At 47.9% G+C, this 24,271-nt stretch overlaps 1 protein-coding gene across 1 annotated transcript in view; it reads right to left on the reverse strand.

Annotated features, from left to right (window-relative positions):
• LOC308121679 (homeobox protein PKNOX2-like) overlaps window positions 1-24,271 on the reverse strand; it is an 82,471-nt gene that overhangs the window by 41,723 nt on the left and 16,477 nt on the right. The window contains exon 2 of the mRNA XM_080483069.1: window positions 23,471-23,512. The gene's annotated coding sequence lies outside the window, so the exon portion shown is untranslated. The remainder of the gene's footprint in view (window positions 1-23,470; window positions 23,513-24,271) is intronic.

Raw genomic sequence — 24,271 nt, forward strand, 5'->3', positions numbered from 1 at the left:
TTACGATTCATACCAGTATCATTTATTCATCTGCTCTTGTTGATTGGACTCATCCTCGCCCAGCAGACAGATAAAGCTCGGATTTGGAGACTCGGGCGAAGGACATTGTTACTCTGAGCTTTAACTGGGATTACAGGGAAGGGGGGGACAGGGGTTGTGGGCATAGAGGGAGATTTTGAAGTGATTGTGTGTCTGAGTTGCTGAGGTGGAAACGTAGCGATGCTCGGTCCACACTGTTCTGTCACAACTAGGAATGAGTATCACATTCAGTACTTTTATAAGTACCGACCGAGTTCCATCAGTACTATCTATACTATAGTACTGATTCACATAAAATCAAACGGTTCCAGGTTTTAGTACCTAAAAGGATCCTTGTGACTGTGAGAGAGGAGCAGTAGGTGATTGTCCGAGCCGGACTCCAAGGCAGCGTTGCAGCACAGGAGCGTAGTGACGTCAGTCGACATGGTGGATAGAAAACTATCAAGGGGCGATGCAGAGTACACTGAAATATCTGTGAAGTGAAGTACAACCACTGAAGAGCTCACTGCACCTGAAGCAACCAACCGACCGACCAACCAACCAACTGACCAACCGATCAACCAACCAATCAACTGACCAACCAATCAACTGACCAACCAGTCAGCTGACCAACTGACCAACTAACCAACCAACTAACTAACCAAGTGACCAACCAACCAACTGACAAACCGACTAACCAACTGACTAACCAACCAACTGATCAAGCAACCAATCAACTGACCAACCAACCAACTGACAAACCGACTAACCAACTGACCAACCAACCAACTGACCAACCAATCAGCTGACCAGCTGACCATCTAACCAACCAACTGACCAACTAATCAACTGACCAACCGACTAACCAACTGACCAACCAACCAATCAACTGACCAACCGACTAACCAACTGACTAACCAACCAACTGACCAACCAACCAACCAACCAACTAACCAACTGACCAGCTCGCTGAACCCCTGTTTCCCTGAACCCGTTAGCATTGGCATTAGCGGCTATCATCGCAGGTCAGTAAGAGAAAGTTGAGTGTGAAGTTCCAGTTGTGGCTTCGTCCTATTAAAGTTCATATGATCCATTAATGTTTCAGTGTTTTTGGAAAAGCTCTGGAAAGCGGCCGTGTTGTTCCTCCACATCCTTCATCTGGAGGTTTTTCAAAATGGCGGCGCTGCGTGACAGCGGACACCAACAACACCGAGTCATTCTGTTTTTCTTTTTCTCGCTCGCTTCGCTGCAAAAAGATCCGTCTGACTCGTCCTTATCAATTTTCCCAATGACATTTTCTGCTTGAATTTAAATCTATAACCTTTCCAGTTTCTTCTTTCATGCTGAACTTCTTAATGAACGTCCTTCACATATTCAAATCCGGCCCGCAGCCTTAATGAAGACACCAGGATTTCCCTCGGGTGCCACAGTTTGTGAGCTCCGGCGCTCCTCTCTTCCCTCTAACTGCTAACAATGGCGTCAGCGCTCCAATTTGACTGCGATTCTTGTTTTCTTTGTATTTATGCAAATGTTTGTTTGGATATTACTGATTCTGGTTTGATTGCGTTGCTTTCTGCTCTTAAAAAAGAAAGATTAGAAAGTGTGGCGCGTGAATGGATGATGGTGGTGAAACTGCGCTGCAGCAGAAACAGTTTTTTTTGGAATCCCCCAGGGACAGATGGTTTGCATGCAAATAACCTCATTAACATAGCTAAAAGCCCTTATTATAATGAGGTGCGCTTTTTTAGGGGGGGGGGGGGGGGGGGGGCTAAACATGTAAGACAAAGATGAAGAGAAGACTGGGGCTGCAGGTAAATGATTGGAACATCTTTTAATAATCTTTATTAAGCAGCACAGAGACCCTCACCTTCCACTCCACTTCAGAAAACACAGAGATTCATCTTCACGTCCGTCTGATTCCTCAAGTCAAACGGTTCGATATCAGCAGATCACTAAAGTGTGTCTCTTCACAGATTTAAAAACGCCCCGTTTTCCTTTCTTTCCCAGTTTATCACTCAGAGTTTTGTCGGGAATCGTGAGCCGGATTGGAACGACAAAGAACAAAAACAAAGGATAGAAATTCGGGTAGAAATCGGAATTTCACACTTTAACAAGTAGATCAGCCGTTATACAAACGAGAGGTTTAGTTAGTCAATCTGAGAACGGGTCTCCTGCAGGAACCGTCAACTGGTCAGGTGACGCCGCTCACCGGCATCTTCAGCTTCATTTACTTTATGATGAGTAATCCCTGGAACAGGAGGATTACCTCAAAAAGTATTTCATTGAAAAACACTTGAATTTGTTAATAACCTATGAGCAGTGTGGGACAAGCTACTTGGAAATAGTAATCAGTTACTGATGACTTCTGTGAGAAAGTAATCGAGTGACTTCACTGATTACTTGTTTTGTAAAGTAATTAGTTACTTTAGTTACTTTTCAAAAACATGATGCACAGTCTGAAGACGCGATAAAGCAACAGACCAATCAGCCTCTTTATGTCGCTTCTGCAGATTCCGTCATATAAAACTGGATCAACACTCAGGGTAAAGTCGGTTTTCTGAGCATCAGTCTGTCGTCGACACTGAAGTCGCGCCGTCATTGATACGACTTCGAAACTTTTGCTCTGAATTGAGCTTCGACCAAACGGATGCCGTTTTCACCATAAAGCTCCATGGAAGCAGCAGCAGAGGTCCAACTCTGAGTTCTGGCCTCGTGATTCTTTTCCCCCATCCTGGACTGAAGCTATCAGGCGTTTGGTTCATTGCTTGTTCCTGCGTCTTCAGCCTGAGGAGCTTCCAGCCAAGGCAGAACCACAGCAGAACAAGGAGCTCAGGAGGAGAACCCGGGCCCGAGGGGTCTGACCACGGTACCAACAGGAGAACCAGCAGCTCCAGTCATCAACCTCCAGTCACCAGATCAACAGATTACCCAGAAGAAGAAGAAAGACTCTGAAGGTCAACAAACTACCAACGTTTAACAGTAAGATAATAAACAGGTGTGTTAATTATTAATGGAGTCAGGAAGTGATGCTTCCCTCTGTCAGCAGCCACTGATTGATCACTGCAGCACAGTTATTGCAAGGATCAATATTGATTGCAGGCGTCCTCTCCACTTTAAAGCAAACTGCCCCAACAGGCGGGCGAGAGAGCAGGCGGGCGGGCGAGAGAGCGGGCGGGCGAGAGAGCGGGCGAGAGAGCGAGCGAGAGAGCGAGCGAGAGAGCGGGCGAGAGAGCGAGCAGCTCTCATTAATGTGAAAGCAGCTTCTCTCTGGCTGCAGCTCAAACATGCCAGCATGGAGGTTTGTTTGGTCCCAGTAGGCTGCAGCACACACTCCTCAGTCCGCCCACGTGAAAACCAGGAGAATAAGAACACACACACACACACACACACACACACACACACACACACACACACACACACACACACACACACACACACACACACACACACACACAGCCACCAAATGGTCGTCAGACCTGCTTCACTAAACTTACTTCTGTTTCAGCTGCGTCGTGGAAACATTTACACAAACTGGCTGTGCATCATTTTCTAAAACACACACACACACACACACACACACACACACACACACACACACACACACACACACACACACACACACACACACACACACACACACACACACACACACACACACACACACACACACACACACACACACACACACACACAGGAGGAGGGTGCCAACACTACACTCCCCACCAACAGAAATAGCAGCAGCAGCGTCTGAACGGAGTGAAAAGCAGGAGCAGAGAGATGAAGACGAGTGGGATGAAGATCTCAGGCCGCCTTCTTTACACCGACTCAGATATCTGACGGCGTCCTCGTCTAGGAATCTGCTGAAAATATCGAACGTGTTTGGCTGGTAAGCCACTTATCAGAACCAAGTTTATTAGAAGTGGGTTGAACAGGGTCTCCTGCAGGAACAAACAGGGTCGAGTACCAGAGAACACAGACGAGTTCCATAGTTTCATCTTGACCACGACGACGTCCGGGCGGCTGTGGCTCGGTCGGTAGAGACGGTTTGAATCCCCGTGTCCTTGAGCAAGACACTGAACCCACATTGACGGCGTGGTTGCAGCTTCCATTGGTGTGTGATTAACGATGTAAAGCATCTCGGCGCAGGTGAAAATATGAGAGAAATATATTTAACAAACCAAACCAACACAGGTCGCCGGCTGGAGGAGATATGCTAACAGCGTGCTAACAATGCTAACAATGCTAACGGGGCTGAGTGACGAACACCAGGGATAATTCCACTCACCAGAACATCGACGGTGTGGAACCCTCAGCACGTCATCGGTCTGCTAATTTGCACCAAACAGCGAAATCAGAAATCAAATCTAAATTCTTCTGAAGCTTTGAGCAGAATTCAACGTGCTGCTAAGATCTGAAGACAGCGTGAACAAATCTCAAATATAACGAGATGAACTGATGAACTTTCATAAACTCCATCCATCATCATCCATTCATCCATCCATCAGCCATCCATCATCCATCCATCATCATCAATCATCATCCATCCATCATCCATAATCCGTCATCCATCCATCCATTATCCATCATCCATCCATCATCATCCATCATCCATCCATCATCATCAATCATCATCCATCCATCATCCATAATCCGTCATCCATCCATCCATTATCCATCATCCATCCATCATCATCCATCCATCATCCATTCATCCATCCATCATCATCCATCCATCATCCATCCATCCATCATCCATTCATCCATCCATCCATCATCATCCATCCATCATCATCCATTCATCCATCATCCATCATCCATCCATCATCATCAATCATCATCCATCATCATCCATTCATCCATCCATCATCATCCATCCATCCATTATCCATCATCATCCATCATCATCCTTCCATCATCCATCATCCATCCATCATCATCCATCCATCATCCATTCATCCATCATAATCATCCATCCATCATCATCCATCCATCATCATCCATCATCCATCATCATCATCCATCCATCATCATCCATCATCCATTCATCCATCCATCCATCATCATCCATCCATCATCATCCATCCATCATCATCCATCCATCCATCATCATCCATCATCCATCATCATCATCCATCCATCATCATCCATCATCCATTCATCCATCCATCATCATCCATCCATCATCATCCATCATCCATTCATCCATCATCATCCATCCATCATCATCCATCATCATCCATTCATCCATCATCATCATCCATCCATTCACTCCTCCGCCGTGTTGAACTGAATCTCACTGCAGTTTCAACACAGGCCAGAGAACAGAAGCACAACAACAACAACAACAACAACAACAACAACAACAACAACAACAACAACAACACCGTCGACCTGTGAGTGGCTGAAGGTTTGAATGTGAAAGAGATGAGAAGAATCTGGTTCAAACTGGGTCCAGAAAGAGAAAGAACACTGTCTTTTCTTAGAAAGTACCACGACACATACTTCAGTGTTTACTGTCATATGAAATCATGTTTAACTAAAGTAATTAAATCTTTTATTTGTAGTTAATATGATGGTAACTATCAGTTATGTGTGGAACTTCAGTCTGATTCCATCAAACATCATGAAGATGAAGTTTATTAAAACCGTTTCTTCTTCATGTGAGACACTTTTACTGCCGCCTCCCTCCTCCTGATCCGCTCAGCTTCCTCCAGGAACAACACACACACACACACACACACACACACACACACACACACACACACACACACACACACACACACACACACACACACACACACACACACACACACACACACACACACACACAGCTAAGCTGATAACCATCAGAACACTGCCGGTAGAGAAATCTGAAATTGGAACGGCCGAGCTCACAGAGAAGAAACGTAATCTACAAGAGTTTCCTGTCGAATCCTTTCCAGGCGCTTTGCTTCACTTTACATCGCCCCCCCCCCCCCACCCCCCCCTTCTTCCTTTTCCTCCCCCTCTTCTTCCTCTTCCTCCTCCTCTTCTTCTTCCTCCTGCTCCACAAAGTCATACATGTAAAATATCCTCACACGAAAGACAATGATGCCAGAGTTCCTACGCTGTCAGTTCAGGGAGGATTGGTCTCAACCACACTGAGGTTCAACCAAACAGCAGGTGGCAGCAACGCTCAGTAATGCAGCCGGTAAAGCAAGCTAATGCTAATGAACTAGCATTAGCATCAAAGCCGTACCGCCGGGGTGACTTTGTGAAAAGAAGACGTCAGATTGGATTTGAAGTCATAAAGAGACATAAACACCCTATTAAGACGGATGAGAGTCACTGTGACGTAGAATGAGAAGATAATAGCGACCCGATACACACCCTCAAACAACCGCATCCTGGAGCCGCTAGCGACAATCTCTTTAACACAAACCACCAAATGACCTCCATCTTGACTGCTAATCATTACTGCACGTCAGCATTATCACATAATTGATGGTGTTTCAGTCTTCAGGGTTCATGTGGAGGTCATGTTCAGTTCCAGGGTGTTAACCTGCAGCGACCAACCTGAACCTCACTTCAAGCTCCTCCTGCAACGCTCCAGGTGCCAACACTCCAGGTGCCAACACTCCAGGTGCCAACACTCCAAATGACACCACTCCAGGTGCCAACGCTCCAGGTGCCAACACTCCAGGTGCCAACACTCCAGGTGCCAACACTCCAAATGACACCACTCCAGGTGCCAACACTCCAGGTGACACCACTCCAGGTGACACCACTCCAGGTAACAACGCTCCAGGTGACACCACTCAAAGTGACAACGCTCAAAGTGACAATGCTTAAAGTGAAAACGCTCCAGGTGACAACGCTCCAGGTGACAACGCTCCAGAATGTTCTAAGTGACAACACTCCAGAACGCTCCAGGTGGCAACGCTCCAGGTGAAAAGTTCCACATTTACGCAGCAACAGCAGATATACTAACAATGATGTAGTTACCATGCCCGGCCCCATGGAGGCTCTGTTGCTTGTTTCTGTAATGAAACCACACAGACGTTTGCAGAGAACAATACTCGGGATGAAGAAGATGAAGAGCCGGGATGAAGAAATGACAGTTGCTGTGGATCCGAGCGCCATTGTTGTATAAACGGAACCAGATCACGATGGAAGCTTTGCAGTTACACTCGTTTTGGTTGTGGTGCAAACGAGGCCTCACAGTCACGTTCACACACACTAATGACACCGTCTGCCCTGCGAGGTTCTCCACCTCCTGGACTCTCTGGGCGACGCACAAGGTCACTTCCACATAAAGACTCCGAACGCTGGATCTTTACCAGCGGCAAGGTAACATGAGCTCCTACAAGGCGGCGGCGCCTCGCGGTGATAACAGCTCAGTTATCATCACAGGAAGTTCAATCAGGCCGGACATAAGAACATTCTGGACTCTTCTCACCCGCCTCAGCTGATGTTTGACAGAGAAATCACTTCAACACAAGATCTGCCTGCAGAAGACGCACCTCAACACACACACACACACACACACACACACACACACACACACACACACACACACACACACACACACACAGAGCTTCACAATGAGATCAGCAGAAGGGAATATTTGAGGAGAGTGGTGGGGGATTAATGAGAAGGGGATTAGCAGGTGGGTGGCTTTCCGTGTGTGTGTGTGTGTGTGTGTGTGTGTGTGTGTGTGTGTGTGTGTGTGTGTGTGTGTGTGTGTGTGTGTGTGTGTGTCTTGGCAGGACGATGCAGGCGGGCAGGAGTGTGTTCAGGGCCCGGCTGCCGGTCACATGGCGGCGAAGTGTGACGGCGCTCCCAGGGGTGGACGAGGCGCCGGGTCGGCCTCCTGGAACCCGTGAAGCAGCGACAGCACAGGACACGTCAGGGAACGTGGTGGTTCAAGCTGCGCCTGTGACTTCTAGGAAGGTCACACAAGGTCATTAAAACCCAAACAGCTTGTTAGCGTGAACACGACGTGTCTGTACAACAACATGTGCTTGTATTCGTTTTGAATTTGCATGAAATCGAGAGGAAACAAGTTCAAAGACGAGTCAGAACCGACATGAATCAGCTTCAGGAACGAGCAGAAGAAACGTTAAAGTACATTTGGTCCCATTTAACCAACCGGGAATTCTGTTGGTATTATAAGATGATGGATATGCTAATGAGCCACCTTCTCAAACCAAAGTCCCGTTACATCACAGACAATGTAATCAGAGTACTGTGATGATGTCCACTTCCCGACTGGACTTAAAGTTTCAGAAGAACATCAATCGATTCAGACAAAATGCTCATTGGGAAACCCACCTGAGCAGAACTACAAACCACAGACGTTCAAGGAAAATACGTGAATGAATTTGAAGGTTTTGGTGACCCCTCCCACTTGGTTTCCTGACCCCTCCCACTTGGTTTCCTGACTCCTCCCACTTGGTTTTCTGACTCCTCCCACTTGGTTTTCTGGCTCCTCCCACTTGGTTTCCTGACCCCTCCCACTTGTTTTTCTGGCTCCTCCCACTTGGTTTTCGGACTCCACCCACTTGGTTTTCTGACTCCTCCCACTTGGTTTCCTGACTCCTCCCACTTGGTTTTCTGACTCCTCCCACTTGGTTTTCGGACCCCTCCCACTTGGTTTTCGGACCCCTCCCACTTGGTTTTCTGACCCCTCCCACTTGGTTTTCTGACTCCTCCCACTTGGTTTTCTGGCTCCTCCCACTTGGTTTTCTGACCAAAGCGACGTGACTTGGTGACGTTAAGGTGCGAGAGGAAAAAAAACAAAGTTAAAAAAGGTTTGCTGCACTTTTCCGACGGTGCCTAACTTTTGTTGCTTGTCAGTTTGTGAGTGAATCCCAGCAGGTGCCAGGAGTCGATATCAGATGATGAAGTAAAAATAACTGCTGTGCATCATCAGTCAAGCCTTCCTCTGTAGCACACAACAAATCAGATAAAAATTAATGGAAAGTGGGAGACGAACATCCTGTTTACATCCGCAGCAGGTAACTTATGAGCAGTCAGACGCCTCCGGCGTGGAACCGACACGTTCGGACGTCGTGTGGAAACTTCGCAGACGAGCTGACGTAAGATGTTCAGGTACCGAAGTGAAGGAACGAACAGACAGCCGAGTCGACTGAAATGAGAAGACCAATAATGAGGCCAGCACTGTTTGCTGCTCCTGGCTGGACAGGCTTTGTTTGTCTTAGTGTCAGTGGGAGGTGGGGGGGTGAGGGTGTGTGTGTGTGTGGTGGGGGGTGGGGGGGTGAAGGTGTGTGGGGGGTGGGGGGGTGAAGGTGTGGGGGGGGGGTTAGAGAGCCGGCAGCTAAATGGAATTCTCCGAAACGCCAAACAAACTCATATTAAATTTCCCCTGAAATTCTGCGGGGAGGGGCATGGCATGGGGGGGGGGGGGGGGGATTAAAGAGACAGGGAGGTGAGGAGAAGAAGATGTTTACTGTGAACGCAGGATGTGGGAGTCGCCCTGTGGAAAACTCAACAAACTGTTCACCGCCAGGAAAACTCAACAAACTGCTCACCGCCAGGAAAACTCAACAAACTGCTCACCGCCAGGAAAACTCAACAAACTGCTCACCGCCAGGAAAACTCAACAAACAGCTCACCGCCAGGAAAACTCAACAAACAGCTCACCGCCAGGAAAACTCAACAAACTGCTCACCGCAAGGAAAACTCAACAAACAGCTCACCGCCAGGAAAACTCAACAAACTGCTCACCGCCTGGAAAACTCAGCAAACAGCTCACCGCCTGGAAAACTCAACAAACTGCTCACCGCCAGGAAAACTCAACAAACTGCTCACCGCCAGGAAAACTCAACAAACTGCTCACCGCCTGGAAAACTCAGCAAACTGCAAACCTCAGGTTCCCTGCAGGAGACGTCTGAGTAGAAGAACAGACTCTGACAGGCGATGAAATCCAACTGAGACAAAGTGGAGAAGTTGCAGGTCCAGAAAAGAGTTTCCAGTTTTGCCCTTCCTGGATCCTAACCCAATAGAATTCCAATTCAAAGCTCAATTTTCAAGAATACGGTGAGGATGTTGAAAATAAATACAAAGTACTGACATGATACAAGAGTATAACTGGATCAACAGTCAGAAACAACCATCATTAACAAAAACAACAAAAACAACAAAGACGACGAACCGCTTCCCTCCTGAATTGTTACAGACGCACAAACAACGGGGCAAGAGAAAGAGCACAGTTTCCTAAAGATCCTCTGCATGAGTATTTGGAAAAGCCCCAAATCAAATCATTATCACATGATCACAGAACAGCCCGGGTCTGTGCTGCTCAACTGGGAACTTCCCACATGGAAGTGGGATATTACCGAGAGCTACAAGAAGCTAATTTGATGCCACTGGATGAGGTTAGTTTGTGAATCGACAGACTAAAAGGATAAGTTAACCCAGTCTATGATGAATTGGTTGGGTTTGTGTTCACGCTAGAGAACCTCCTGGCAAACATCACGCAGTTCCACCAGCTGCTGGGTAGGGGGCGCTGTCACCTGAAACAAGCACTGACCAGAGAGTAAGTGAAGAAGAATGATGCCTCACTGATTGGTCCGGACCGAAAGAGGTAGTCCCGCCCCTTTAGCCGATGGTGGCTAGGCTAGTTAGCTCATGGCTAATGAGTAGCCACAAACAACCACGATATAAAGTCTTCAGACCAGATATGAATGAGTCTTCCTCTCTTCTTCCTCCTCTCAACGTCTTCCTCTCTTCTTCCTCCTCACTACTTCTTCCTCACGACTCCACGTCTGCCCACAAGATATTTTCCAACTTTTTCTTTCTGTATCTGCTTCTTCTTCAGTTAGCTTTGTTTGTTTACTACCCAGAATGCATTGCGCTCTACGTCACGTCGTCTCACCCCGCCCGTGAGACCGATCGTCTGTAAAGGAACCCAGACCAAGCATTTCAACGGGACCGGAGAACTTGTCAGCTCCGGTTCAGAGTTCGAAGGAGATTCCACGTCGCCCAAACTAAACGGTTTTTCCCTGAAGAGACTCTGGTCCGGATCAAACAGGGGAATGTGAACTGGCTCTGCTCGGTTCAGGCTGACGGTGGCGCTGAAATACTGTTGGGTGTTTACAAGCTACAAAACCCAGCAGAGAGAGAAGAATGTTGAGAACCACGTCTTCACAAGCATCATCTGATGAAGACCAGTTCCCAACTGGATGAACTCACAGTGAAGGAGAACGATTCCGATGAAACATTTAATAGAACATTGGAACGTTTGGATCCACCTGGTGAGGAGCGTTCATATGGACCTCCGTGCAATGTCCAGGAAAGACGTACAAAACATTCTGCTTCCCTGAAGACGTCTTCTGGAGGAATTGAGACAATGTCTTAAATACGTGATTTGGACCAGTTCTGCTCAGGACCAGCACCAATAATGAGTCTAATGAGGAGGACCAGGACCAGGACCAGGACCAGGACCAGGACCAGGACCAGGACCAGGACCTGAACCGAGCTGTTACATAACTGGTGTTGTTCATCCAGAGCTCTGAGTCCCCCCCCCCCCAACCGAGGGGACATCTGGAGCGCATTATAGCGCCGAGGACATCGGATCTCCCCCGAGCGCTGTGCTGGATGGGTGGCCCGGCCTCCTGCACCCCCCCCCCCCCCCCCGGCCGGCCGCCGCGGCCCCTTTCAGCAGCCGGGCCTGATGGACGGCGCAGCCCCACGTGGACACTTAACACTCACACACACCGATAAATCCTCCACGGCTGACAAGCAGCAACATGGTGAGCGCCGCTAACGCGGATTAGCTCCGACGTGTGTGTTTCCACCACGTAGCGCAGCCTATCAATCATACGTCCGGACGCTCGGGGGGGGGGGGGTCCCCCCCCCCTCCCCCTCCTCCTCCCCCTGCCAATAAACCCAAACTGGCTGCTTTTAATGGAAGCAACAGCTCCCGACATGTGGAAGTAATATCAGGAACACGGATACTCAGATCTTCACTGACAACATGCGGCTCTCAGTTTCTCCGGAGCGTTGCCGACACCTCCTTCACAGAGACGCGGAGGCCAATCCCAGCCCTCCGACTTTCCAGAAGATTCCCGGCGATGAGAAAACACTAACTTCTCCCCGGCGGGTGGAGGAGTTCAAAGAAAACCCTCATCGCCGGTAAATTGCTTTGCCTGATTTGCCATTTCAAATAAATTGCGGCGCTGGCCAGAATTTGCAATTCACAGGGAAGTCGTCCCCTCAGCCACACGCGAGAGGTTAATCCACATTTCACATTTGAATATAAGATGGAAGACGAGGAAGCAGAGAGAAAAGGAGGGGAGATAGGTAACTCTTTGCCAGGAGATGAGTAGCGGCGTGGAGGAGAAGCTGTGGGAGTGCAGAGAAAGGCGAGAGAATGGGAAGAAACAGGCGTCATTTAGAGTAAATGGCATCCAAAAACCCTCTCCAATTATCTTTGCCTGCCATGCCAGTGAGACTGACTTAATTAAAATGAGTTGAGAGGGAGGGAGGAGGGGAGGAGGGGGGGAGAGGAAGGAGCTGCCAGTGATTGAGGGGGCAGGAAGGCGACGTATCTGCACCGAAACACAAAGCCGCCGCGCCGCACAGGCTGTCCACCACTCTGCCTTTTCAATTCCACTTCAAAAGACAAGAAAGAAATAATAATAATAAAAAAAGAGAGAGAGAGAGAGAGAGAGAGAGAGAGAGAGAGAGAGAGAGAGCGGGGGCTCGCACCATCCACAGCCATGTAATTGTGCTATTTAAATCCTTCACTTTTTTATCATTGCGGGAATATTGGTGGAGGAGATGAATGTAGAGAAATGGTGAGTAAAACTGCTTGTTTTGGTTTGAACCACACACACACACACACACACACACACACACACACACACACACACACACACACACACACACACACACACACACACACACACACACACACACACACACACACACACACACACACACACACACACACACACACACACACACACACACACACACACACACACACACACACAATAATCCTCCTGCCTTTTTTCTCAGGAAAAAACCTCTGACAGTGACCTTTTCGCAGGAGGTCTGTTTCCATGGAAACAGCGACCGGCGACCCTGGGCGGTGGGTGTTTCCTGTCATCTGGAGGTCCAAACCGGAGAACTTGTGACTGACGGGAGGAAAAGCCTCCGACTGAAGGAGTCGATGGTCTGAAGTCACCGACCAATAACCTGCAACGCCGCGCTAAACCGCCGTACTGCGTCATCATCAGGGCCGCAACAAACTATTATTTCAATGATCAATTAATCAGTCGATTATTTTTTCAAAAAATTAAAAATAATAATAATAATTTCCACCTCTTTATTCAGAAATAGAACGTTTGTAGTGACGGAGCAAATAAGTGCTCAACCAACAGGTTGTTGCTTGAAGATTCTGTTAAAAATAATCTTTTAAAAAATCTAAACGTTTGTCAAATAGCTTCAGTAAAACAATAAATGTACACAACAATACATACAAATGTATTCTAAACACCTGCAAAATATACAGGCTACTTTTATTTTTATAAAGTACCAAAAAAAAGAAAGTATTTTTGTTGTTTAAGAGACCTGAGCTGTTGGAACAATAAAGAAATGTAAATCATAAACATTAAAATGTGTGTATTACTATAAATGTGAACATGACCAGTATCACACATGCATGTTTAATACTTCAGTTTTAATCTTACTGGTAAAAAGATAAACTTCGCCACAGCTCGTGGACTCTGGGAAAACTTTGTTTAAATGAACTTAAAATGCCGACCGAGTCATGTTTTGTTTGTTTCACGGTTTTACGGTGCTCCGTGTGCGAGGTCGTAAATATACGGCCAAGACAAGAAGAGACGTCTTCTCATTTCACAAAGAAAAGTTTAGTCACCGGCCAAACGAGACGGACGTTTGCAGCTTTAGTCATAATGCATCAGAACCTTTAAACCACATCATCCCTCTAATGGAGCAGCAGAGCAGCAGAGCAGCAGAGCAGCAGGATGCGTTTGGACTCTTTTATTCTATATAAACAGCTTTTACCGTATTTCCCAGACCATCGGTCAAAAAATGTGTTGATGGTCCAGGTTCATCAGCTGCTGTTCCAGAAGTTCTGTCAATGTGTTGCTCAGCTTTCAGCCACGATCAGCTTCATTCCACAAACTGTTTCTCTCTGAACTCTTCCTGCTCTCAGCGTTTTCTACTTCTCTGCTGAGGACATCTTTCTCTTCAGCAATATGTAGCTTAGCTCAGCTAGCAGCAGCTTTCTGTGGTTGTGTAGAAACAGACGGTATATTTTATATATGTTGGTATATAAATCGCTGCATGTTATCAGTCACATGAGGAAGCTGCAGAGTGCGTTCACACCAGCCCTGTTTGATCTGGACCGTGTGACGTAGAGCGCAGTGCATTGTGGGTAATAAACAAACAGAGCTAACAGCAAGAACCAGATGAAGCAGCCGCAGGAAGAAAATGTCAGGAAAATATGTTGCGGGCGGACGTGGAGTAGAGAGGAAGAAGAGAGGAAGCAGAGAGGAAGAAGAGAGGAAGAAGAGAGGAGGAAGAAGAAGAGAGGAAGCAGAGGAAGAAGAAGAGAGGAAGCAGAGAGGAAGAAGAAGAGAGGAGGAAGTAGAGAAGACTCACCGATCTGGTCTGAAGACGAGATATCGCGGTTGTTTGTGGCTACCCATTAGCCATGAGCTAACTAGCCTTTAGCCACTGTGGGCTAAAGGGGCGGGACTTCTGCCTTCCGACTGGACCAATCAAAGACACGTGTTTCTTCTTTACTTCCTCTATGGCCAGTGTTTGTTTTGGGTGACAGCGCCCCCAAACCAGCAGCTGCTGTAATTGCGAGACGTTTTCTAGGTGGTTTGATCCGGACTCTAAAAGCAGTGTGAACACCCCCCCCCCCAGACAATATATTCCAGACAATACGGTAGAGACAGGGAAAAAAGTGTCAATAATGTAAAAAACCATGAAAGTAAAAAAAGCATAAATACTGTTTTGACCCCCCCCCCCCACACACACACACACACACACACACACACACACACACACACACACACACACACACACCTCGATCAGCACCTGTTACTGTGCCTTTGTCTCGGCCTCATTGTGTCGTACGACGCGACACAAACTCTCAGCCAGTTTTCTTCTTCTCTCCTCGCCGACGTGTTTGCACAGAAGGTTTGTGGGCGCCGGCGTTCAACTTTAAGTGTGAGAACGCGGCGTATAGGATAATTACCAGGAAACCACTGCAGCGTATACGTTGGCTGGAAGGCGGCTTTGGATGTAAATCAAAGTTTTAAATTAAAGACGGAAAAGTTTTTTAAAAAAAACCGACCTGCTGGTGGCCTTTCGTGGAAGTTTGTTAACAGCTCGCGTTTTCTACTGAAAGGAAGAAAAAAAAAACCTTGTTTCAGTTTGTGGAAGCAGCTTGATTCCAGTGTGTGTGTGTGGAATCACACACACATTCCACACACACACACACACACACACACACACACACACACACACACACACACACACACACACACACACACACAGAAAGGAGGGTTAGCATGACGACCGTTATTTTGATGGGGCCTGAGCCAAGTATCTCCACATATCCACTTTCCTCTTCTATTCATCCTGCTTTTCCATCTTCAGACCTCCACCCCCCCACCCCCACCCACCCCCCACCCTATCCCCCCTCATCCCTGTCTCCCTCGCCTCACCTCTTTTCACTGATCTCCCTCCTCAACCCCCCCTGCACATTGAGAGGAGCTCTGGTTCGTCGCTTAAGGAAGAAGCAGAATAGCTCTGTGTGTGTGTGTGTGTGTGTGTGTGTGTGTGTGTGTGTGTGTGTGTGTGTGTGTGTGTGTGTGTGTGTGTGTTAGCAGATAAAGTGAAGATTGACTCTGTGAAAGCCTTAACCCCCCCCGGTTCCCCACTGGACAGATTGTTCCCCCACATATACTGTACACACACACACACACACACACACACACACACACACACACACACACACACACACACACACACACACACACACACACACACACACACACACACACACACACACAGAGTCTCAGCTCCAGTTGCCAGGGAGACCGCCATACCAGGGCTGTGACCCAGGAGGTTTGGGACTGTTTTTCAGCCCCCCCGAGGCAGGAGGCGATGGCAGCTGGAGGACAGCTGTTCCACCCGGAGTTTGGCCTTAAAATCACAACCGGCATCGCGCCGTCCGCGCAGCCCCGGACAACCAAGGACCCCCGGCAGGACTCGAACCGTCACACTCCGCACAGAGGGAGCGGAGTCCACTACACCAGCCGCTCCGCTGCACCACGATGCTCCTGCTGGATCCAAACTGAAGCTCGGATTATCTGCTGGACTCGGGATTAAAACAAACGGGAGGAAAACTCTGATGACTCAGCGTTTTTCAAAGCTTCTCTGAATCTGTCGTTAGAAACCAGTTTGATGATTTAACCCAAAGGAAACAGTCAGTAACTGTTGTGCAGAGAAACATTAGGCTGTTTTCAAGGTTCAGCTGAAGGAAGCATCAGACGATCTAATCTAGTCTGGATGTTAAAGCTTCATGACAAAAGCTGGTTTATACTAATAATGGTACGAAGAAAACAGCTGAAGAACTGAGACTCAAGCAGAAGGCTAACAGCTGCTAATGCTAATCACTGCTCCTGGGAACAGATTAATGCTAGAGATACTTAGAGTATCATGATACTTAAAGTTCCATCATGATACTATACTTTAAGTATCATGTAGGTACGAGTGTAAAGGTACACAAAAATCCCAGTTTGGTACGAACTGAAGTCAGGATTCGGTAAGTACCTTGGTGTGGAAGTCACGGTTTGGTATTTACAAAGATACACAAAAATTCCAGTTCGGTAATGAAGTCACGGCTCGGGAAGGAAGACGGGACAGATATCGGTACTGAAGTTAGGGTTTGGTACAGAAGTCATGGTTCTGTACGGCAGTCAGGGTTCGGTAATTATCTCAGTACGCAAGTCAGGGTTCGGTACGTACCTCGGTACGGCAGTCAGGGTTCGGTACGTACCTCGGTACGCAAGTCAGGGTTTGGTACGTACCTCGGTACGGCAGTCAGGGTTCGGTACGTACCTCGGTACGCAAGTCAGGGTTTGGTACGTACCTCGGTACGGCAGTCAGGGTTCGGTACGTACCTCGGTACGCAAGTCAGGGTTCGGTACGTACCTCGGTACGCAAGTCAGGGTTCGGTACGTACCTCGGTACGCAAGTCAGGGTTCGGTACGTACCTCGGTACGCAAGTCAGGGTTCGGTACGTACCTCGGTACGGCAGTCAGGGTTCGGTACGTACCTCGGTACGGCAGTCAGGGTTCGGTACGTACCTCGGTACGGCAGTCAGGGTTCGGTACGTACCTCGGTACGGCAGTCAGGGTTCGGTACGTACCTTGGTACGCAAAAGTCAAGTCGTTTGGCGTGTGATCGAGACGCGGCGTCGGAACAGACGTGGCGTGCGGACGGAGACGTGGCGAGTGAAGGGAGACGTGGCGAGTGACCTGGCGGCGCGCGGCGGTGCAGGTTGACGCGGTTTCACTGGGTTCTCCTCCAGAAAGCTTTCACACACTCGACGCCACTTCAGTCTGAACAACGTGTGAAAGCTGTGGGAGGACTTGGCTCCGACTGTCCACTTCAATCTCAGATACACAAATTATACATCTCGCTGCTCGTTGCTCTGCCAAATAAAAAAAAAATGAGAAATACTTTCTGTGAAACATAAAAATCTGTGTTTTGTGTTGACGGAGGAACTTGTGCGCAGGTTTTGTCTCGGGTGTAATTGGCGGCGTTCTGGTGGAAGTGAAGGAACCTGGGAGCTGGAGATGGGCTCTCCCCCTCCATCTGGTTTGTTTTCCTTCCATCTCCCTCTTTTTGATGAGCTGGGTCTTCAGTCCCCCTTATAAAATCCCATTAGCTCTTAATGAAGTCGGGCTCCGAGCCTCTCGGCCTCACCTCATTTAGCACGATTGTCTGGCGGCCATTAGCATGGAGGCAATTACAGCCGCACGACAAGAGTAATTGGAAATGCCGACAGGGACCCTGAGAAATGGGAATAAATAAATATAAAAAAAATATATATTCAAACTAATAAGCTTCCATTCAGATGGCGGGGAGGGAGCCGCATGTGTCCAAGTTAAATCAACATAATTACAATTAGAGCTGGTGGGGCAAAGAGCCGGGCCGCCAGAAATGGATCCGGCGTTCAGCACCGAGGAAGAGGGCTGATGGGAAATGTGCCATCACACTGCGAAGTCAATAACCAAGAACTTCAAATCCAGTCAGAGGGAGGTCACAGCGGCACGCCGCCGCCGTCAACATGGCGTCAGCTGCTTCTTACAACAAACTACCCTGGAACTTCTAACGCCGCGGAAAGTTTAGCGCAGCAGCAGCCACAGTTCACCCTCAAACACCTGCTCATGCTGCTAATAATGCTAATGCAGCAAATGCTGCTAATGAAGCCCATTCTGCTAATAATGCTAATGTTGCTAATGCTTGTCTCGCAACCGAGCTGGATTCACGTCCAAGAGAACAACTGCAGCGTAGCTTAGCATTAGAATTAGCTACCTTATTAATGTTATTATTCTTTTTTTTTTTATTCAACCTAAAAACACTTTAATAAGTAGTTTTTCTATAATTACGACAGCAGCTGAAACTTAAAAACTTATTATCAAATTTGCACTTCCAGCGTCGCTCAGTTAGCTTTAACATGCTGATATAAAATCAGAATTTCTCACATAAAAAGAAAAGATAAGGTGTGATTGAATTCAGTGAAACACATTTTTCAGCTGTTAAACACACAAATATGTAATACTTTCCTTTTATTTTTATTTTATAGTTTCAGATAAGTCATGAAAATGGAAATTACAATATTTAAATGGGTTAGAATTTTTTTTTCCTTCAAAATGATCATAATAATTATTTAAAACTGGTTTAAACATTTGCGGTTACATGTTGTGAGAGTGTGTATATTATATATTATTGCAGTTTCACGTTTGTGTGTAAAAAAGTTATGCTTGTGTGTGAATACTCAGACTTTCAGGTCGAGGTTTCATCACATGGGCTGCTGGAGAGGTTCTTATTAATATGCACTTCCAGATGTGTGGATTTGACGGGAACCCCTGAAGGACGGCCGAGGAACGCTGCTCCTGAAGCTAAACGTCTCAAACACCCCAGAGGCGGCGCTACTTCACAACGATTCCTCAGTTTGTTCCAGTCAAACGCAGCGAAGCTGCTTCAGTGGCGGTTTAATGCTGCTGAGGTTTTTCCAGCGGATCATCGCACCTCCGAGAGCTTTTCACCGTGAAGATAAAGTCAACCTCATAATAAAATACAATCTGCAAAATGGGCCCAGAAGATTTACGACCGCATGTGGTGAACCTCCATAAAGAACCTTGTGGAACTATTGTGAGGGAACGCAGCAGAAAGCAGTCATCTCTAAGTGTTGGTGTGACGCCCTTAAACGTGCTCATAAAGGCTGCAGATAAACGCTGTGGTCAGTCGGTGCATCAGGAGGAGGAACCGGGAGGTGAGACTGTGGCCGAGGCTCCAGGAGGAACATGGAGCTCGGGGCTAAAACCTCCGACGGACCAACCAACTCCTCCACCCGACCGGCAGATCGACACTTACTGGACAGAACAAGTCTGGAAACTTTCCTTCCTCGTCGCTCCGGGTACAGAACCACACGGGGAAAATAAAAACTCTAGTATCCAGTTCTAGTTCTTCACGTTCGTCTCTAATAAAAATCTTCCTGAAGGAAGTTCCTCGTCACACTCAGACTAACTGGAATTTCCAGCATTTTATTTTGGCGGGACATCCTCAGTTTGTTGACGTCTCAGCGTCACAGAACCTCCTGAAGGTTCCCCGAGGCTTCGTGTCACAAGATCCCGTTTGTCCTCTGGATCTCTGCACATCTGGATTCTCTGTGGAAAAAGCTTCAGTTCCACTACATCCAGACTTTCTCCAGGATTCAAGACTCAGATGTTAATGTTCTGGCTGGAGCTGCCGCCATCTTGGATATCCCACAATCCCTTGGGGCAGGTTTCCCAAGATGGCGTCAGTCAGGAAACATCAACAGTTTGATGGTTTGTCTGGAAACTTCTGGACTTTGTTGTGAAGGATTTAGGAACCTGCAGGTTGGAATGAGAGGAGATGTTCTGCTTTGGTTGGTTCTCTGGACAGAAGTTATAATAAGTATAATTTACAGATTTTCTTCTGGTAGAGTAACTTTAACAAAGAGACTCGTGGAGGATTTCTAACTTCAGAACCAAATGATTGTGATCTCCATTCATCTCTTTGGTAGTTGAACGTTTTGTTTCCTGCAGGATTCCTGAGATTAAGATTCAGGATTTAAGAGAAGTGGAAGAACAAGCAGTGGCGCGGCGGTGGGACCCTGCTCGGGGGAGAAAGGAGGCTCCATTGAAACAATAGCAGGCTGCAGGCTCGCTGCCAGATTGCCATGGTATCTGTAGACCCCGACACCAACCTCCTCCTTCAACCCCCCCTTCCCCCCCACCGCCTCCTAAGCTGAATGACAGGTGGCAGAAACATGATCACTTTGGGTTTCCTGCGTCCGAAGTGGGCTGGCTGCCCACCCCAGGCTTTGGTGGATGAAGGAGGGTGGTGGTGGTGGTGGTGGGCGGGGGGGGGGGGGGGGGGGGGGGTAGGGGGGTATGGAGTTTTTGGCCAAGGAGCTGGCACGGGGGTCCAGGGCTCAAACGGGAAACAGGGGTGGCAGACTCCCCCAATAGTTGTCCACAATAGCAGGGCAAGTGGCTGCTGTCAGCAGTGAACTCCAGAGTGCTTGCTGGTGGGACCAACCCCCCCAACCCCCCCACCCCGCAGAACCCCCAGCTAACACAGGGATTCAAACCGTGCATGTGGAAGCCCCATCACTTGGCATGCCAACATGATTTGGCTTGAGCAGCTCAGACTGATGTGACCCCCCCCCCTCTACCCACCCCCCAAAGATGACATCCTCATTAGACGTGAAGAAGTCGTCTCCGGAGCATCAGAGCGTCTCACTGCGAAATTACAAATCCAGAGAGTAACATCTCCCCGAGCCCACCGTCCTCCATTCTTCACAAAAACAAGCTTTATTTGTGTAACGATCTCTACGTGGGGCCGGAGTGGGGTGGGGGTGGGGGGGTCTCCAACCAGGAGGAGATTTAATTAGGGAAATCTCATTAAGTCTAACAAAATTAAGCGTAAAACAATCCTTGGTGGGGAATCCGGGTGGAGGTTCTGGGTGTGTGTGGGGGGCCGGGGGGGGTGAGGTGAGGGGGTGGGGGGGTGGGTGTGAGGGTAGTCGGGGGCCATGGAGACTGGCTGTGCGATTAGTCCGACCCACATGTAGGAAGACACAAACGGCTTAACATGGACTCTGGCAGTCGACCAGAGACCACCGTGGTGTGGAGAGACCCCCCATTGTTCCCACTCGTTTGAGTCCACAGATCGTTTTCAGGTAGAAGCAGCCACTGAATCTAACAGAAAGGTTAATTAGGGTTGAAGCAGAAAAGATCTGATCCGACAGGAGAGACGGAGGACGAGTCAAAGTCAGCAGCAGCTGGCCAGAGGAAGATGCTGGCGTCAAATTACAGAAATGACTATACATTTTGTGGACAAAAGATTTTGGGGCACAACTGCTAATTAAAGAGTTTTGTTAAATTTCTAGTCGAAGGGCATAGCATAGCATAGCATAGCATAGCATAGCGAGACATTTCAGATATGACGGAGACACTCTGGGGACCATTTGACGGGCAGTCAGGTACAAACGTCCCGACAGTGATCTCCGGCTGGTTTCATAAAGCGATCAGCGGTTTGCCACGCTAGCCGACCAGCTCCGGGAGCTAGCGGCGTGCGACTGACGGAGAGTCGCTGCACCAACATGGAGACGCGCTTGTAACGCTTGAAGTGTGTGAAAGTGGTTCATTCATCACGGAGTAACAAATGTTTGTTCTGGTGTCAAACCTTTCTAAAGGAGATATTTTACTTCCTGTCATCACGACGCTGCGGCTGCGGCGACGTGAACACGTAATTATCTCGTCTGAGCGAAGCTGTCGAGGGAACAAAGGCTCCTCCTGCACCAATTAGTGTCCAAACAGCAGAAAACTCAACGGAGGAAGCGACGCGCCTGCCAAGTTAAACGCTGCTGCTCCCGCCTGATGGTATGAAGAAAAGTGTAGTTAAGTTTCTGTTGACAAAAAACTGAATTTAAACATAAAAACGTTTGGCGGAGAAACGCGGAGCGATCGTCCTTTAGCATAAATACTAACATCAACAAGGAGGAAAGGAGTTCCAGACTCGTCTCAATTCAAATTCTTACATATATAAATCAGGGAGGGAAAAAAAATTCATTCATTCATTCATTCTGGCTAATTAATTGGAATTAATCCTGTTTTTAGGATCGCGGCTACATGTTTCAGGAATATGAACCAAACTCCTTCACTATCTGACCTTCATCCAACATCTCTGAATGTTTCCGACACGCTGCTGAAGCTCGTCTCTGATTGGACGCTTTGTGTTTCTGGATATTATAAAGAGTCCGACACAGAACTCGGCGTCTCTGATCATTGGGGGCAACAACAGCCAGTTTGATAAAAACAACCAATTTTCAGTCTTTAATTGAAACATTTGTCTTTCTAAAACCTGACCGACCCTCTACCTGGGGTCGGGGGTCACATGTGGTCGAGAGAAAGGATGATCTGGACCTTGTCCAGGACCAGAGTGGACCACCACCTCTGGCTCCCCTCCGCCTCACAGACACAGAACAAATCTGTTCCTGGAACTTCACGTCACAAGGACCCAGAACTGGAGCAAATTATTTCCTGACATCTAGACAAAGGAGCCACCAAGAACCATCAGGAACCACCAAGAACCATCAGGAACCACCAGGAACCCTCAGGAATGATCAGGAACCATCAGGAGCCACCAAAAACCACCAGGAACCACCAGGAACCAGCAGGAACCACCAGGAACCATCAGGAACTTCCCCCTGGACAAGACCTGATAACCAGTGTTCCCACAGTTACTTTGAAAAAGTAATCAGATTACACTACCATAGTAACTCTACAATAGTAACTCTACAATAGTAACTCTACAATAGTAACGCACAGTGACTTGGATAAGTAACTTTAATCTGATTACTGGTTTGGAAATAAAAGCGTTAGATTACTAATTTCTGAAAAAAGTGGTGACGTGTTACTGAGACTGAAGTCAAGAAGCTTCAGCTGCAGCTTCTTCAGATTCATGTGTTCACAAACGAGTCACGTGACATGACAGGAAGAGGAAGAGGAAGAGGAAGAGGAAGAGGAAGAGGAAGAGGAAGAGGAAGAGGAAAAGCAAAAGGAAGAGGAAGAGGAAAAGGAAGAAGAAGAGGAAAAGGAAGAGGAAGAGGAAGAGGAAGAGGAAAAGGAAGAGGACTCACAGTTAGCTCGCCCACAGCAGCGTCCCGACTTCCTGCAGACGCCTGTCGACGGAAACACAACGATTAGATAGACAGACAGACAGACAGACAGACAGACAGACAGACAGACAGACAGACAGACAGGCAGGCGTGAAGTGAAGTCCATTTACTATAATCTGTGAGAATTGATCAGATGAACAATCTGATGATCGATCAGAACGACGTCGTCAAAATAAAAGCTCCGAGACAAGAGTTTGAACTCTTCCTCTCTGGTTGTTCTGAAGCTGAAGAATTCCTCACGTCAACACGTCTTCATATTGGAATGTTTAAATCTATCAGTACACACACACACACACACACACACACACACACACACACACACACACACACACACACACACACACACACACACACACACACACACCAGAGTCTGATAGTCACACTGAGGGGTCAAAGGTCAAAGGGTGACCGCCTGGTCCAAAGTGAGGATACCAAACACAAACACCAGAGGAGACTGAGTGGAGCTTCAGAGATTCAGACAAAGTTTTAAATGTCATCACAGTGTCTGAAGATGAAACGCTGCTGTGGACCGACGCTGAAGATGAACTTGATTTATTTAGTTTAATTAATTCTCTGCAAACAAAGTGAGCTAATTAAAAAGTGAAGAGATGGATGAGTCACTCATCAAATGGCGTCGGAGCGCCGTCACACCGCCACGGCATCACGCCGTCACACCGCCACGGCATCACGCCGCCACGGCATCACGCCGTCACACCGCCACGGCATCACGCCGCCACGGCATCACGCCGCCACGGCATCACG

The sequence above is a fragment of the Lipophrys pholis genome (genome assembly GCF_963383615.2).
Source record: "Lipophrys pholis genome assembly, chromosome: 16".
In the NCBI taxonomy this organism is placed as follows: domain Eukaryota; kingdom Metazoa; phylum Chordata; class Actinopteri; order Blenniiformes; family Blenniidae; genus Lipophrys; species Lipophrys pholis.